Source organism: Mauremys reevesii, linkage group 2 (assembly GCF_016161935.1).
Source record: "Mauremys reevesii isolate NIE-2019 linkage group 2, ASM1616193v1, whole genome shotgun sequence".
Taxonomy (NCBI): Eukaryota; Metazoa; Chordata; order Testudines; family Geoemydidae; genus Mauremys; species Mauremys reevesii.
Window position 1 is genome coordinate 133266050 of NC_052624.1, and position 8492 is coordinate 133274541.

The following is an 8492-nucleotide window of genomic DNA, read 5'->3' on the forward strand; positions in this document are numbered from 1 at the left end:
TGTTGTTAGTGTTTAGACTCTATGAAATGTTTGTAAGTTGCTACATGCATTGATCTCACTTGTGAGGTCTATATTCCATGCTACAAGGTAAAATAAAAGATTGTTTTTAAATTGTAAAATACCTGCTCTGAATTTGTGAACTCAGAAAAGAAGATCATCCAAAATTAAGTAGGCTATTGTATAACAAAACCTTTATTAATTGCCCCATCCTCCCACGGAGAAGTACATTCAAAAGGCCCCATCCCATTTATTTGAATCCTGGAAGAGGGAAATAATAGCTAAGACAAACATATTTCATCTCTTTGCTGTTTTGACTCTCACAAGGGCTGGAGCTAAAAAACAAAAAAGCAGCGATCCCAAGGGTGGACCTGGGTTAAGCCCTAAAAAGACATGCAATGCTGGCACATTACTACATCTGTCTCCTTTTGAATCAGACTGACCTCTTATGTATATATATTTGCTTGCTTTGACCTGTTAACAACATTTCATTTTCGTAGTTAATGAACCTTTAGTTTTTATTACAGGATTGGCTACAGTCGTCTTTGGTGTAAGATCTAAGGCTATTGGCTACATTACAGTTTAAGTCTCCTGTTGGCTTAGAGCAGCTACAGTCTGCTGTAAGATCTGTAGTGTAGCCATAGCCTAAGGTACAACTGAGTGATTGGTCTCTAGGGGCCAGGAGCAACCTGAATAGTTTGTAATTTTTTATGGTGTCAGTGCCCATTTATTATAGGCGCCGACTTCCCCTCTTTCCCGTGGGTGCTCAACCCCCTCTGCCCCCACCCTCACTCCACCCCTTCCATGAGGCCCCACCCCTGCCCTGGCCCCATTCCAACCCCTTCCCCAAAGTTCCTGCCCCAACTCTGCCCCCTCCCTGCCCCTATTCCAACTCCTTCCTCAAATCCCCACCCCGGCCCTGTTTCTTTCCCACCTCCTCCCCTGAGCATGCCACATTCCCGCTCCTCCCCCTCCCTCCTGGAGCATGCTAATGCTGCCAAACAGCTGTTTGGCGGTGGCCAGGCAGGAAGCACTGGGAGGTAGGCAGAGGAGTGGGGACACGGAACGCTCAGGGGAAGAGGAGGTGGGGCGGGGGGGTCATAGAGTCATAGAATCATAGACTTTAAGGTCAGAAGAGACCAATATGATCATCTAGTCTGACCTCCTGCACAACGCAGGCCAAAGAATCTCACCCACTCACTCCCGCAACAAACCCCTAACCTATGTCTGAGCCACTGAAGTCCTCAAATCATGGCTTAAAGACTTCAAGGTGCAGAGAATCCTCCAGCAAGTGACCCATGCCCCACGCTGCAGAGGAAGGCAAAAACCCCTCAGGGCCTCTGCCAATCTGCCCTGGAGGAAAATTCCTTCCCGACCCCAAATATGGCGATCAGCTAAACTCTGAGCATGTGGGCAAGACTCACCAGCCACCACCCAGGAAAGAATTCTCTGTAGTAACTCAGAACCCACCCCATCTAACATCCCACCACAGGCCACTGGGCATATTTACCGCTAATAGTCAAAGATCAATTAATTGCCAAAATTAGGCTATCCCATCATACCATCCCCTCCATAAACTTATCAAGCTTAGTCTTGAAGCCAGATATGTCTTTTGCCCCCACTACTCCCCTTGGAAGGCTGTTCCAGAATTTCACTCCTCTGATAGTTAGAAACCTTCGTCTAATTTCAAGTCTAAACTTCCTGATGGCCAGTTTATATCCATTTGTTCTTGTGTCCACATTGGTACTGAGCTTAAATAATTCCTCTCCCTCCCTGGTATTTATCCCTCTGATATATTTATAGAGAGCAATCATATCTCCCCCTCAGCCTTCTTTTGGTTAGGCTAAACAAGCCGAGCTCTTTGAGTCTTATTTCATATGACAGGTTTTCCATTCCTCAGATCATCCTAGTAGCCCTTCTCTGTATCTGTTCCAGTTTGAATCCATCCTTTTTAAACATGGGAGACCAGAACTGCACACAGTATTGCAGATGAGGTCTCACCAGTGCCTTGTATAATGATACTAACACCTCCTTATCTCTACTGGAAATACCTCACCTAATGCATTCCAAGACGCATTAGCTTTTTTCATGGCCATATCACATTGGCGGCTCATAGGGGTGAGGGGAGCTTGGCTGCCAGTTGGTGCAGAGCACCCACTAATTTTTCCCCATGGGAGCACCCATGGCGTTGGCGCCTATGCCATTTATCACTAAGTCCAGTTTATATTGGTGGCAAGATAGACTGGAGAGCATGATGGGGGGCACTATATGTCCCCTTAGCTTCCTACATGGCTGCTTTGGACCAGCCATGTTTGAGTGGTTGTTAACTGCATAGTTTTAACTGGATGATGCAAGTACCTGGAATTCTTCTTTACTGTAGGCTGTCAACAGATAAAGCAATAATTTATTGTGGGGAGGGTCACTGTGCCCCTCACTTCGGGCACACCCTAGGGGCAAAGACAGGACCTCTTCACACACCTGGCCTCTGGTCTGTGACATCCAGGCATTCCTACACACTGGTCCAGTCTTAGGAGATGCAACCATCCAGTTGAGTCCCAGATATTTCAATATTCCAGGGTTGTCAACACACACACACACCAATAAACACAAATGAACAGTCCCACCGGCAAGGTAAGGATCTTTCGTCAGAGGGCCCCTGGTGAGCAGTGGTCCCAATCAGATTCACAGCCCAGTCTACAGTAATGGTCCCCTAACTGCTGTTCAGCATTAGGCCCACCCACTCTCCCTCCTTTCAGAAAGGGAACCATAAGATAAAAGTCATTTCAGAACCTCCTCCCTTCAGCCAAGAGCTGGAGATCTGGGATATGTCTATACAGCCAAAAAAAAAAAATACCACCACAAAACCTCAGAGAGTCTCAGAGCCCAGGTCAACTGACTCAGGCCTGTCCTGTGCGGCTAAAAATAGCAATACAGACTTTTAGGTTTGCCTGGGCTCTGGGGCCCTTCCCCTTCCTGGGTCTCAAAACCTGTGCTCCTGCCTAAGCCTAAATGTCCACATTGTAGTTTAATAGCCTCAGAGTACAAGCCTGAGTCAGTTGATCTGGGCTCAGATGTTATGTCTACGCTATGTTAACAGACCTGCAGCACAGCCTCAGCTGGCCTGGGTCAGCTGATTCAGGCTCATGAGGCTTGGGCTGTGGGGCTATGAAATTGCCGTGTAGATGTTCGGGCTGGAATGTGGACTATGGGACCCTCCCATTTTGTGGGGGTCTCAGCCTGGGCTCCAGCCCAAATATCTACATTGCAATTTCATAGCCTCAACAAGCCCAAGTCAGCTGACCCACGCCAACCATATTTTTTTTACTGCAGTGTAAACATACCTTTGCTCTCAGTCGCTGATCTCACTCCAACTGTTCTGTGCTCTCCCTTTATGAGCTCCTCTCCTTCCTCAAAGTCTGACATCTCTCATGGGTGTGGTGGCGCAGGATTGGTAGAATCCACAAAAGCTCATTAACCTGATGTTGCCCAGTGTGGGGTTTGTATACCCCATTCCAAAGACACAGATATTGCTAAACAATATTTGCTTGAATGTTTTTCGGAGGACATGATGATCAGACGGTGAACACTAGCATACACTCTCGGGTGAGAAAAAACAAATACTGACAGAAATCACAATTACATCAGGACAGATGATCAAGACATTAGACTGTAAGAAGAAAAAGGGAACCTATAATTACAATGTAGATGATGGATAAAGAAAATGGAAGGTTTAGTGGTCAGAAACATAAGAATTTTAAAATAGAAGCTAGAGTGGGCTTCCTTAGATGGAAAACTCATCAGTAAGCCCCTTGTTTTTCAGTTTAAGATGATTTTTACTGAAAAAATCGCAGGTTTTACAAAAAGTAGTATTAGTTTTTTTCTGATTTTCACCCTACTTTTGTATCATTCAAATATATAAAAAAAACTTGTTTTATTAGGAAAATACAATACATTGCATGAGATATATGTATTACGATAATACGTAAGTCTGTGTGTATATGCAAAGTTCGCTGTTGAAGTAAGGCTATGTATTACTCTAGAAGATACACACAATAAACAAACAGGCATGCACGCTAGCTCTGACGTGCATGCTCACCGGAAGGTACTGATGAATCTCATGCCCACCATGTACATTTCATAGCAGATAGTGGTTTAAAGATCTGACACTAACAGGGGAAGAAAATGAAAATCTTTATCAGAATACCTTTCAGAACACAAGTATTCAAAAGTTTAAATAAAACAAAAACAGGAGAAAAGGATTAGGTTAGTGTATGTGCTGCAAATGGTGTGGCCCCCATTATTAAATGTAAATATTTATCAGCTAATAGTTCTAAGTCTACAACAGTAAACTGTTTATTCAAATGAAAAGGTTTATTTGGGGACTAGAGATATATTGTTTTCTTAAACTCAGAGGTGGCATTGTGTTTTGAGTTCTCTTTTAGTTCTGCAGCAAACTACATTGAATTCCATTCACCAAAGCATTAATCCACTAAATACTTTTTCCCCTGTCCTTCCGACCACCAAAATAAACCTTGATATTTACCCAGAAAAATTATTTTTTTTCTACCAATTTTCACCTGTTTTTGTTGTCGTTGTAATAAACACGATAAAGTTCTGAGAAAAATTAAATAAAGTAAAAACTGAAAATGAAAGGCCCTACACATGAGATATGACTCTGGGGCAGAAAGGAAAATCATCTCTTAGCATGAAGCTTCACTCTTAATATTATGATCCCCTTCTTAAAACCCAACAAATACAAACTGTATTCCAGACACACAGTTGCCAAATCTTGTGTGGCTCCAAACATGGAGCTTCATAAGCATGACAGCAAGGCACTAATTCTCACCCACCCCTTTAAGTGGAAGCAAGTATGGGCAGGATGGGTGGCAAAAGACAATTCTACCTCCTCCAGCCACCGAACAGCAGGAGCCAGTGTGGATGGGAGGGCAGGTGAGATTGTATTCCTCTCCATCTCTCACACCAATCAAAAGGAGGACCCTGCTGGACTATGGATGGGTTGAGAAGTTGGTTCTGGGAGCAGCGGGGAAGTGCTTGGGCAGCTGGTAAGCTGAAAGTGCTCTTCATGTTCAAGAAAGTGAAGGGATGCTTTGGCAGCTGCAGGTGCTGATGATGAGGGGAGGAGTTCCTGTGTAGCTAGAGAAGCGGGCATTGCTTGTGGGTGGTGATGGATGAGGGTGCCTGGGCAGCTGCAGTGGCTGGGAATGGGAAGGCAGGCATGATGGAATGAGAGGGAAGGGAGGCTACACCAGTTTGTTGATACAAGCCTTTAAAAGACTATTCATTTGAAATCTGTGGAAAAAGTTAGTACATTTTTCAGGGAATGGTTTAGATGTTTAAGCAAGCAGGTTTTAAATAGCTAGACTTGTTATGGACAAGTCAATCCCTCTTTTTTCTGCAACTTCTTCATTCTTATTCTTAAGAAAGGACATTAGGGAAGGTTTCGGAAGAGATCACTGACTTCAGCAGTGGAGAAGATAGTGGAATTAGTAAGCCAAGAGACACCCAGAAAGTTAGGTTTTAATTAGTGGTAATTAGCATCAAGCCACAGAAAGGAGTTCATGCCTGACAAATTAGACAATCTCTTTTTAAGTAAAATACAATTGATGGGAGAGCAGCTGTGGATATAATTTACCTGCTCTCTAGGACAGCTTTGATACAGAATTGCACAAAAGACTAATCTACAAAGTCAGTAATTACACTGTAGGGGTGAGCTAATTATGTAGATAAAGAACTGGCTTGGCTAGTAAAGACAAAGGGTAATTGTGAATGATAACAGTTTGGGCTAGAGCAATGTGATTAGTGGAGTGCCATAGAGATCAGAAAGTACTGGGAGTGACTTTGTTCACTGTACATGTATCAGTGGTGGTAAGGAAATGGAATCTGCTTAACTGGGCAGAAACTCAACACAAACGAGGAGAGTAATAAATATCAAAATATCTTGGACAGACTAGGAGCGACAGGATGAGTTACTTATGCAATTCCATTAGGAGAAATGGTGGCATGAAGCACTGGGACAAAAATAAATACATTATTTTGGTTCATTGTGGTGGAGCAGCTGCCCCGCACAGGTAGATGGATGGTTAAAGCAGCCCTCAGGGAGGCTGCGCAAAACCCAACCAATGGGAGGAGGGCTTCTAAAGAGCCAGTCAGGAAAAGGTTTGTTGGAGCAGCCAATCAGGGCATGGGTGGGCCATATAAGAAGGGCTGCTCAACAGACCAAGGGCAGTCTCTCCCTAGATCAGTGCTGGTCAGGGGAGTAATAGGGTGCTCCAGGCTGAGGCCCCTAATACAAAAAGCTGGGAAGGGACTAGGACCATGGGGAAGTGGCCCAGGAAAATAGGCAGTGGGAGTTGGAGGAGCAGCAGCATGTGGCCACTGGCTCTGGGGTCCCTGAGTTGGGGCCTGGAGTAATGGGCAGGCATGCCTCCCTGCCACTTGCCACAGAGGGGGTGGCCAGTATTTGGACTGCAGTTTACCGCTGGAGTTGAGGGGCTAGACCAAAGGCTGCCGTAGGCCACAGTGGCAAGTGGATGGACTAGAGGCAGCCAGTTGCCCCGGAAGCGGGTAGAAAGCAGAGTGGGGCACAGCTGGAGGGCTGTGCCCAGAAGAGGATGGTGTGGTCTGGGGAGCGATGCAGGTCTTAGAGGGGGAGCAGAAGTGATGGCAGTAGGACAACACTAGAGGAAGGCGCACTGGCAACCAAGAGCTAATTCCTAGCACAGCCAGCAGGAGGCACCGAGGTGGTGAGTCCCACCCCATCTCATTCATTTATTACACCCATGACTGGCAGCCGAACACCTTAGCTACATTACAATGAAATGCTGAGCAGGGCAAGGATTAGCAGTTATAGGAATGACAGTTCAGAATGGAGCAATGTAAATCCCCTCTATCACGGGGCTCACTGCACTCACCACTGGGGTGCCCATCTGTGATTAACTCACCACTGGTTTAATGCCTCGCCTTGACGTTTCTCACCCCCTTGTCCCAATCTCTCAATTTCCGGTCTCTCTCATTCTCCACAAGCTGTAGTATTTCCTCTTCATGACTTGGCCCTCCAGCCAGCTCACTATGTGGTTTCTCTTTTCAGAGTATAGCGTCTCATTGGACCTGCTATCCAGGCAATACTGCTCTGTTAGGAGCTGGTAGGGGACCCTGGGGCCATTCCTATTCTGGCTTCCAGTCCAGAGACCCTACAACACACAGCTAAGGTCTGCTCAGTTCCCAACCTTGCTGCTCCTTTCCTCAGCTACTTCCCCTCCCCCCGGCTTTCTTCTTCACCCTTCTCTCTTCCGGGAACACCCTTCCCTTAAGGCCAGGCTCCCAAGGTCCTGCTCTTTCCCTGGATTTTCTTCTTCCTAATGCACAGAGGATGACCACAAACTTCCTCACTGCAGCCATTTCTATTGCCGGTTTCTTGGCTCTATACTAGTTCAGCCCACACCTACTTAGCTGAGCTCCACCTTCCAATCAGGAGTTGCTTCTCGGGCTTAAAAAGTGGACTGGCCTGTTTTTCCTTAACCCTTTCAGAGCTGGTGTGGGGTGAGCACCTCATCACAACCTCTTCCCTCACTTTCATAACTTTTCCAAAATTGACTTTTGTGATGGCAGTTTTCCACCCCAGGTGTCAGTCAATATAAGAACCTTTTTAAAAAAAATGTGGCTGAACAAAGTCTCTTCAACCACTTGTGAGTAAAATATGTTTTAAAAACATCTAACCCCACTTTTGTATAAACTGAGCTACAGGGAAATTCAGTGAGTGTTAAAACTTGAAACTTGGTATGGACATTGTCCTTGTTGAAGGGCTCTACAACCTTTGCTTGTTTTAAAAAAATTGTTTTAACTTAGCAAAGTTGTGACCATTTAACAACTGTGTACTGAGCACATTGTAGATATTTTTAAGATCTATGGTCATGCATTTAGTTATTAACATTACATCTTTGCTCAAATATTTAGGTCTTCTAACCATTTATTTACACATTTTTTGAGGAGAGCGAGCCTTCTGTAGCATTGCTTGTGCATCGACTCATTCCCAATTTATTTTAGGGTTTGTAATGCTGGATTCCATCCTGCAGCTGATACTAAACAGATGGGTATTAAGCAATGGAATGTTGCCCTGCCTCTGATGCCAGCTAGAGGTATGCAGTTTGCCTCCCCCAGACAGCTCCACCAACATCCATTAGGAATTGGGCCACTGCAGGGTGCTGGTGATCAAGGATACTTGAGCAATGCAAAAACAATCTAGTGAACCACTGCAAAGCAACTGGATAGACTGAACCTATCCAGACTGTGCTTTGACATTGACTATTAGAGTAAAGGATGAGCCAATGGGAAGCTTCTCCCTCAAGATTTCTGACTCAGAAATGGTATTTGGAACAGAAGGATCGGATGCATTGCAGTTACATGTATTTGACATAAAGACCTAGCTTCAATATTAGGGCATAATATGTTTTCTATATAGACATCTCTACTACTCC